This window comes from Tigriopus californicus, chromosome 3 (genome assembly GCF_007210705.1).
Source record: "Tigriopus californicus strain San Diego chromosome 3, Tcal_SD_v2.1, whole genome shotgun sequence".
In the NCBI taxonomy this organism is placed as follows: domain Eukaryota; kingdom Metazoa; phylum Arthropoda; class Copepoda; order Harpacticoida; family Harpacticidae; genus Tigriopus; species Tigriopus californicus.
In genome coordinates, this window is record NC_081442.1 from 8,162,657 (window position 1) to 8,173,011 (window position 10,355).

Here is a 10,355-nt window from a genome sequence, read left to right on the forward strand (position 1 = left end):
CTTGTTTTCCATTCATTTCGTCACTTATAGAGGCTCCATATATTTAGTTACGAGTAAGGCTCTCTAGACCACGAAAAATAGTGGGCATTTCCCTTTTTCTAAAGCTGGATAAAAAAGGAAAAAAAAAACTTTGTAAAACAGGGAAACGCCTATTTTGTCAAGATAGGGCTCAATCGCTTAAGAGAGTTTTTCCATTTAGAAATTCCAAGGTTCAATCAGTTGTGACCAAACATGTTTTGAATTGCTGAAGCATACCCCATTTGGGGATACGTATTATCTATCCTAAGGGACTCACTCTAATTAGATAAGAATGTTGTAAACGAGGCTTTTTGGGAGAAATCCAATTAATAAATGGAATGTTCAGACTTACCATCAAGAAATGAAAATAAACCATGTTTGTTATACTATAGTCTACAAAATCATCCTGTGGTCAACAATTTGGCCACCGGACAATCCGTTTTTTTCAGTGACTTTGGGGCCCGTTGCAATTCCTCACCAGTTTTTTTGGTGCCCTGCTACGAGAAAATATGAAGGTGGAAGAAAGGTAGACATCGACTGAGCTAAGCCATTCTCTGGTTTAGCAGATGGGTATCAATCCAGGAATCAGTAAATTTGGACAATTCCAGCCTATTTATGATTACTGCGAAAAGGATTCAGAAAAATTTTCAGCTATTCATTTCAATCGTAATTTCAAACACTATAGTAGTATCTGTTGTAATTTTTATGAGCTGAAATATTGCCAACAAAAAAGGGCCTACTTTTGGTAATCGTCATGTAATGTCCAATCCTCTTTCTACGGTATCCTTGTTTGGCAGATCACGGACCAAATGATGTCATCATCATAAAGCAAATAATCGGGCCTATCCTTTTACAACAGCTACACATTTCAAAGTCCAGGATTGTACTGGGAACTAATGGAAATTATCAACTCTTTCTCATTAGGCTTTGAAGACATTTTTTAAAAATATTTTGTAATCTGGTGGATGTATGAATGCATTTGTAAGTGAACAGGGAAAAGTTTTCCCCGAAACAAATGATATGTTGATTACTGATGAAAATTGTTTTGAAATAGGCAACCAACTGAGAAAAATGTGGAAAAATCAATTTTTTCTCTTTAAAATATGGGTGAACTTGCTCTAGGTTTTTGACACGCGATAGACGCGTTTCTAACGTAGATCTTCACATCTTTGATTACGTTGTAGATTAGTGTGTCGGTGGAACAAACCAATTCCAATGTTGGCTTTCGGTTTTCTTACTGGCACCACTTTTGTGCCAAACTCAAGAATTGAGCTTTTTTCAAACTTCCCTTTTTTACACCCTAATTCAAGGATACATGGATTTTCGGACATTTAGGCAAGCGCTGGTACTTGCCTGCCAATACCAGTGATGCAAAATTGGCGTTTCAAACTGGTTTTAACGAAGCTGATCTTTCCTCATGTAGTAATGTGAAAGAAGGGTCAGCTTCTCACAAACGTGTTTGAATCCCCAAAATTCCATCAATGACTCTGGTACCAGCAAACAAACGAGCCTGCCAGAGCGTGCCTAAACGTCCCCATACTAGAGGCTCTCAGTGAAAGCATTATTCCCGGTTGTAGCCAAGCCTAAAAGCTTATGTAATAATCAACTTTGCGTAAGGATAGATTATTGTATAACTGAGAGCATTTTAAAATCTACTCAAGGTATTATTAAGACGGATGAACCCTTGTCAGCAAAATCGTCTTTTTGGACGAATACAATCCCCAAAGCAAAGATAAATGCCGGAAGGCGCCGAGCACTCAAACACAAAACCTCTCTTTCATCCTTTGGATTAAGGCTTGGCTCAAACAAATCACGTCAAAGTATATTCCTTGATTTGGCAATATCCAAGTTCATCATCATAATCTATGAAGTTATGAACATATAGCATGTTTTGATTCATCCTAAAAACAAAGATAATTGCCAAGTAGTTCATAACTGTCCATTTTATCACTACGTTGTCATATAGCCTGTCAAACAAATCGGAAATTTGAAGATATACATCAGAATAAAGAATTCAACAATGCCGTAGCAGGTAGGATCGAGAGAGTCAACGAAAACATGAATAAGGACGGGATTAAGGCCTTCACGGACCTCGTCGATCGTCGAGTGGAAAGGCATCAGAAAGAATCGAACGAACAGCAACGTGCGGATAGCGCACGTGAGGTCCAAGAGGAAGGGGGAAACAAGCTCTACGGGCTGGACAACGGCAGTCCCAACGTTTGTGGACTTCGACCTAAAGCAAGAGGTGTGGATCACCTACTTGACGGAGAGAAGGATTCCAGTGGATGAGGCTGTAGATTGATAACATGCTGTTTTCAAGAGCAGCGTACGGAGAAGATAAGACATGATTTGCCTTCAATCTTCAGTGGCTGATTTCACCGAATTAGAAAAGGGAACACATTGGCAATTTCAAAAGAGTCCATATGGTTAAAATAATTCAATATTTGTCAATTAGTGAATTAAACATTGATGTGTTTCTTCTATTTTTGGACATTTTCATGTTCATTTCAGGCTACCAATACTGGACAGACTGACAAATTAATGGATTCTAAATTCTAATTTTTGCGATAAACCACAGTCCTTAATCAAGTAGACTTTGTTAATATTCGGGTATAAATTTTTCAACTCTGCTCTTGTTTCACTGCTCTTGTTTCACACTTATACGGTGTTTACAGTGTATGGTTGCCATGCACATTGCCCAAAACCCTTTAATAATTAAGGGCGATCAGGATATTCAAGTGAGTACAGGTGATGTTAATTAGGAGATGGAATATTCATGGACCAGAATCTTGTTGATCACAACGTCTCTCAATCAACCCTGAGCCATTAATTTCCGCGCCCATCACCATATTCCGTTCAATGAATTGGTATCTAGAAAAGTGGCTTTTTGAAAATGGCAATGGCCATGTAATTGACCAACTTCCATAACAATATACCCTCCGAAAACAAAATTCAAAAATGCCCCCAAGAATGTAATTGTCAATATCGCAATGGTATCTAAATCATTATGTTAAGACCTTCGTGATTTAGTTCAGTATTGTGCCAAAACACATTTGGCATTGCTTTGGAAGTTGGTAATCTTGGTCCAAAAATCTGGCATTTTCCTGAGTATGTATTTGAAATATAATGGAGCGATTGTAACAAAAGATTGCAATTCACTGAAATCTCTAAGGGTGATTCCTGATTGGATTTAACATTATTGGAAGGATTCATAACTTTTCCTAACGAATGATGGTGTCATGGAATAAATTTATTAAACTAAAATCCTATCCCTTGTGGTGGTTTCAAACAAGATTGACTCATGGCAAAACATACTTTTCTTGGAAGCACCACCGGGTAATTAATTCCACCATCAAAGCCTAGTTTCCCGGGAATCTATCAAACTTGATGGTCTAAGCTCGAACACTGAAAAATGGATGCAGTTCGATTCCACATGACCTTTCAATCCGGCTTTCACATCGAATGATTTACACATTCTTGTCTTTTTCCGATTTTAGTTTGAACAACCCACGAAGCTATCAGCCGAGGGAAGAAAAGTTATTGATTCCAGTGTATTTGACATTCAAGCTTTTTTTCAGTGGAGAACCAAGGCATATTTTGCATCTTCATTAGACGCCCTTAAAGCTCACGCTCGTCAAGCTGTAAATTCCGAACCCTGGATGACGATGAGTGACTTACTCACTCGATCAAACTATGAACGTACGTAAAATGCCTGACTACGACCAATGATCATGACTAGGATATTTCTGACACATAAATTTTATCATGAGATCATTCTTCGGCAAAATCACTGAATTAAAAGAACGCATGTCATCAACCAACATAAATGAAAAAACGAGGCCTTCTCACCAAGCAAATAAGTTTGATGAAACGAAAGCAATACGAAGAAATCCAAACCAGCATATCAGATGAAGGGTTGATGTTTAACTTGCATAAGCACAGATCATAATTTTTGTCAGTGCACTCATATGTAAAGAAATTCTGGGTAAAACAAAGCGTAACCAGCCATAAAGGTTCGAGCTGAGCCAGCCAGCCAGCCTCATGAGGATGATCGTGACTATATGGTTTATGTGGACGAAGGTTTGACAAGAGAACAAATGATCGTTGAAACTCAAAATTCCTGCTAATCGACAACCTTTCTTTCATAAACTTCAAACTTCTCTTCGGTGCATTTTCTAGCGGTGGTTGTTCGCAGCAATTAGTCTAATCCGCTCCGGAAATCGGTTTTGTTTCCAGGTTTAATGAAATTATGACTTGAGCAGGTGCTCATGTCATAAGTGAGAGATACTTTGCAGGCAGCGGATGTTGGTACACGGCCAATCCCACCAATAAACCTCTTTTTGATTGTGAATTGAGCTGGAATTTCCTGTGAGATGGACGATGGATGGATGGACCTTGTTTCGAGCTGTTCTTTGCCCATTCGGGCAGGAAGGCATCCTTCTCCAGACAACGAATGCGAGTAGGTATCTTGTCATAAGCCAAGTTTATGACCCTCATAAACCGGTGAATCATTAAAGTCTACCTGGCTAGAGGCGTTATTGACGGGATCACTTCGTCTTGATGAGAAGAATTTGCTCTACCGACAGCACAACACTCCACAACAGTACCAAAGCAAGCTCTCTTTGGATTTGAAATCTAAATGTCTAATATACTGGAAACTGGCATTGACTTTGAATTCCTAATCCTCTTCAGCCTTTTGTGGTTAACGAGCTCTCAATTCTTTTGAGCATCTTTCACGGTCAAGCAAAACCCGCTCCGAAATTGCTCAAAAAATTGAAAAACAAATCTTGAGGCTCGACGAGTATGGTATTCTCAAAGAGGGGAATATTCATGACTTGAATTTTCAATTTAGACCCCGGCCAAGAAGAGATAAAAAGGTTCTTGTTGATGATTATGAGGAGGATGCTCTTCAAATAGCCCCAGTTGAACACGCACACTGCTCGATAGGTATGCTCCCACTTTGGCTCTATCAAGAGCGGATTATCTCACCTTGATTTGGCCTCCCCAAAAAGGGGAATCCATTGATTCCCTCCCCTGAACCCATAAATTCATGTCGAAGCTCACGAGATCTCGAAGACTGACTAGCTTGGTACGAGACCAGACCAAGACCTTAAATGAAGAGCGTAAATTATTGAAAATGTGCAAACAAGATCCCGCTGAGAAGTTTGGACATCACAGAGTGCTTGAGTTTGCGTTCAAATGAAGGGATTTTCCATCACTGTCGGCTAACTTACCCCTTTATGAAAACGTTACGTTAAAGCTATACGTACTCGTACCTTCGTTATGTGAGAGTAACAGAATGACAACATTTCGGTTCAGTTCTTGGTGGGTCTCGGACAGATTGGGTGCTCAGTGACTATCAGGTAATTTCCAGGATCTCTCACAAAAGATGATGGTCTTCTAAAGGGTCTAGAGTTGTCGAACTTGGAAGACTTGGTCCGCAGTGCAATGGATTCAACAAAGTGTATGGAGGGGATGGAGTGAAGACGTCATGGATTGTAAAACAACGCGTTAACCTTGCGTCCGTTGGAAGAATGGAATTTTCAGCCTGTCCGTTGCTTCTCTCAATTTCTCATCCTCTGGTCATTTCAAAACACACATATTGTCCAGTTGCTTCACTTTTATGTTTAATCTTTGAGTTTTACCATGGATATTTTGCTGGAGGGTCGTCATACTGTCTAGGAAAGACAACAATTGCAAAGATGTCAAACAAAATTTTAGGACCTGGAACACCCCTTTTCGAGTAGAAAGACAATTACATACAATAAATGTCGTTGAACATGCTTGGCGACAGATCTCTGAAAAGGGGAAGCGAACTTTTAGTTGGAAGGCTCAGATATACCGCTGAACTGGACGAGAGTTATTTAGTGCAAAGATTACGCTCCCACTGGTCCTCAAATAAGCCATGCCCCCCCTCCCTTACCTGGCACAAAAGGGGCGTGAAGAGGTAGAAAGAATTCACTTAGAGATGCACCCTACCCATCCAACTCGTTTTCCAGGGTCGGGAAATGAAGTCACAGGGTTGGAAGTGTCTGAGCTAATTGGGATCTGTTCCTCACTGACACATCAGGTGTGATTTGGGAATGGCACATTCCATTTGAAGTGTGTTTGCACATTCCTCATAGTGGGAGGCCAAAAGCTGATGCATTTTCTGGCACCTAATCCAGAGTGTCTTCAACTTGCAAATATTTCGGACATCTGAAACAACTATCTCCTACTCGTACATCTACTCTACAAGGGTCCTTCTGGTCCTGACACTTTTAAGCAGAACCCTCGAAACACAATCAGCAAATAAGTTTTAGACATGTACTGTACTTGGAAAATGAGCCACTGTGAGCAGATGATACATACGCGTCTCGAAGGGTTTCAAGAGACATTCATCTCATAAAACTGTTGGTTGGGATGAGTCAAAATCTGTTCAAAAGGCAGCCTTAGTCTGGCTCTACGACGTACCACGTTCTTTTGGACGCTGGGTGACGGTGAGTGTGCTCACTTGAGTGGACAAAAAGTGATTTTAAATGAGCGATGACGTTTTGCGATAAGGTCGAAAGAGCTTCATTGGCACGACGACAAAGACATTAGATCGTTGTTAGCGAGGTCCGACTTTGCCCTGACGTGCCCTGACGTGCGTTGTCTAGTCCGTGGATGGAGCAGCAGTTGGTATTGTCGAGATCTACTTAGTCATAAAGCCATCCACTATCTCCCGAAGAAACTTAAAGCATGGGTGCCTTCAGCTCCTAAAATGTGTTAATGCGTGAAATGGAGACAAAATAGGGCCAACTTAGCCTGAACACTAACACTCAGGGAGGAAATTTGGGTATCCGGGAATCGGTGAGCTTATCCTCCAATCCTAATTGCCCCATAACATTTCGTTCAAAACTTTGAACCCTAAAATGAATGGAGGCTACGACATGATGGATAACCATTCTTTCTTCAACTTGTCTCCCAATTCATTTGGCGACGATTAATTTGAAAATTAAAACGAGATCAATCTATCTCCAAATCGGCGCTGATGGCTACGTAGGATCGTGGGTTATCACGGCAAAAATCAACGGATTCAAACCGACCTCCTGCCGAGATAAAAGTGCGATTGCGTCGATCTTGTTGAAAACTTCTGTGTGCTAGACCACCCGGGTGCCTGTTTTGACCTTTCATCGGGTCCTCGTTTTAGTCTTCAGCTTGTGAATCGGTCACCCAGCCGCTACTCAAGATCACGCTGACCCTTAATCGAGCTATGGCAGGTTGACCGGAACTAATTGCAGATCACATTGTGGCAAAACCAAAAGGAAAGAAATACGGATGGCTCAGTATGAAGGGAAAATACTTGGAATGTCACGGTGAATCATGGGAGGATGGTCAGCAGATTTGGGGATGTTGAGGGTTGTTCAAAGAACGAACGAGTGGAGAGTTTTGCTGGCCAGAAATCGATCCCTTTTCCTGGAAACAGTAAAAATTGTTAAAAAGATTGTCTTCTCGTAACAACGCTCCTTCATAAGAAGGAAATTCCAAGAAGCAGTTAAACAATATAACAACGCATAACCAGGATGACATTCCGTCGAGAAATGGAGTCTCTTGTTCACACAAAATGGTAAAGCGAGGAATGGGGGACTCAGTTTCCATAAAGTGGTGAGATTTTCTACGTGGAATTGACGAAAACTCACAGACCACCCAGAATAATAATCAATTCAAGACCACTACCATTGCTGCAGATGAATGATCACACATCAAGCATTTGACCTCGTTGTAACGAAGGTTCCTGCCGATTTGACGAAGAACGTGACTCCCAAATGACGATCATCAACAACAAGCCGTACAAGCGTAGAGGGCTCAAATTCTCACAAACAAAAGCCCTGTGCCTTGCATGGATAATTAAACACTTCCTCCACGGAGAATCTGCTGATCTTTATGGAAGGAGGTGACTGAGTTGCCGCATGCCTTCGAGATTTGATTTTGACATCCCCGCCTGGGAAAGAGATGGGAAGGTGATTCACCAAATTCCTCTACTTGGGCGTGACTCAGATCCGCCCCATCCTGACTGTCAGAATGAACTCCAAGCACAAAAAAATGATCCAGCCCTCCGGACATGAAGGAGAGTGTAGTCGGTACAGTCGGTGGACAAGGCAAATGTCCGACGAGCGACCTGCCTTGTTCCCGGTCTGTTCGTCTCTCCGTTCGTCATGCGGACTGTTTTCCTGTCAAACGAGCCTTGGGAAGAACTATTTAATTGACAGCGGTTTAATTTCGTCTTTGGGGTAAATTTATTCAGTGAGCGAGTTGTAAGTACCTTCATTTGTCTTGGAAAACTACGCCTTGCTATTGTCTTAGAGCTCGAGTCATCGTGTTTGAACTAGAAATTGAGCTATGTCTGGCTAATGATATGGCTGAGGAAGTGGAGAGAGACTTGCATGGAGGGGTTGTCCAACTTGGGGCAATTTACTCTTCTTAACGGCCGTCATACTTCATGGGAACTGCATTGTAATTAGTGTTGTGCAAAAATCAAGAACTCATCAGACAATCATCATCGTTCCATGAACGAAGATGTAAAATCAAGTAAGTATCATGGTATAAAATGCTAAAAACAGTCAGCAGAGTTCATTCTTCGAATCTATTGAATATCATTTCAAAATGAGATAGTTGATGGGATGGTTTCCCTTTGGAATCGGCTATATCAGTCTCATCCCTGATGAAACGGAATTCAACTCAGCATGATTGCTTCGTGGAAGCTTGAAAAGTAGCAAGACTTTATTTCATCCATATCTCACCCAAGACACCCAACGATTCGAGTGTTGCTCTCATAATCCAAAATGGTGGCGCCGTTTCCAGTCAAGACTACTTAACTACGTACACTAAGTGCTATAAAATGATAGTTCAACAGAAATCAAGGCTGTTGGCAGCTTGGGTTCTATAATGGCCAAGGAAAGCATTTGAAGATCTACCTTCAAACTTGTGATTTAGAAAACATTGACCGTGATAATATAGGCGCGGAGAAGTCGCGTCGAATGACTAGGGTAATTGACGTGATGATCATGATAGTGCAATTTAATAACTAGCTCATATAAGAAGGAGAGTTAAATTTCAAATCGAGAAAATGTGCATAATTATTAGCTCTGCACCAATTCCTTTTTCTTACTTTTGCTCATATTTATCGGCTTTTTCTCTTCTGCTGAGCATCTAATATTCTTTTTCTGAGTGGTAGAGCTAGTTTTGAGTAAGAAAGGAATAAAAAATCTTTAGTTTTGACATTCTTTTTCTCATTCAAAGTTTTGGTCTGCTCATCTGAGCTGGTCCGTTATGGTAACAACAACTCTATGAGGGAGTTTTTCATTTTGAAGATGAATCGGAACGATTGCCTTCATAGAAGAAAGAATTCGACTTATCCAAGTTATCGAGTTTGAAAGTGGTAAGGCAATTCGTACCTGAATGATTAAAAGACCACTTGCTCCTTAAAGAGGTACAAAATGTCAAATGTATGATTCGTCTTTTACATGATATGCCATTTCTGGCATTGAGGATATTTCTTGCTAATGAGCTTACAATGAAACGTTGGACTGTATTCTCCAATTTCCAAGAATAAACTTTCCCTTTAAATATTGGCTTTCACTCTTATTCTCCCATGGCAGATATTGCTACTCAATCATTAAATACCACAGCAAATCGGCTTAAACCTTGAAACATTAAACATTCTTTATATGGATGAATGAAATTGTTGTTCAGGGCGTAAGTTTTGTTTTTGTTTTTGACAATGCTCTCATATGTATCCATACCCCTATTGGCCTTAATGGCCGACAGTAAGACATTGCGTAGGGTTCCAAAATGTACCACCTTTCTCTTTTTTATTCCCTCGTGGACCATTGCTTGTTCCAATTCTTGTCAACCGATGTCTTCTGGGTTGTTTACGGTTCATATATTGGAGTCCTCCGAGAGTTCGCGGACCCACTTCTGTTCTGCCCGTTCCATTCCGTTCCTCGTGGCTCCTTTCTTCCCCACGGCCCCGAATGCCCATTTCTTCTAAGCCAGCTGGGCCTTGGCAGCCTAAGAGGTAGGTATGAAATAGCATCAGCTGATGTTTTTCTCTCTTTGCTCTTGAGGCTTGTTACGTACGTTGGGAGAACCGGGAGAACCCGCCTTTACCCGGTGGATGGGTGCACGGCGAGCGCGGACCAAATCAACAAGACAAACCAGCTACGGAATTTGGAATGGCGAGCGGCCAAGCCGTCAATAATGTGTTCAAAGTTTTCCTCCGAGATCCATGCTGTTCGCCACTCTGTCTCTCCCTCTCTCTTTCCTCTTATTTCGCTCTCTCTTTCTCTCTTCCTCTGTGTTTCTCTGCGTCCCTG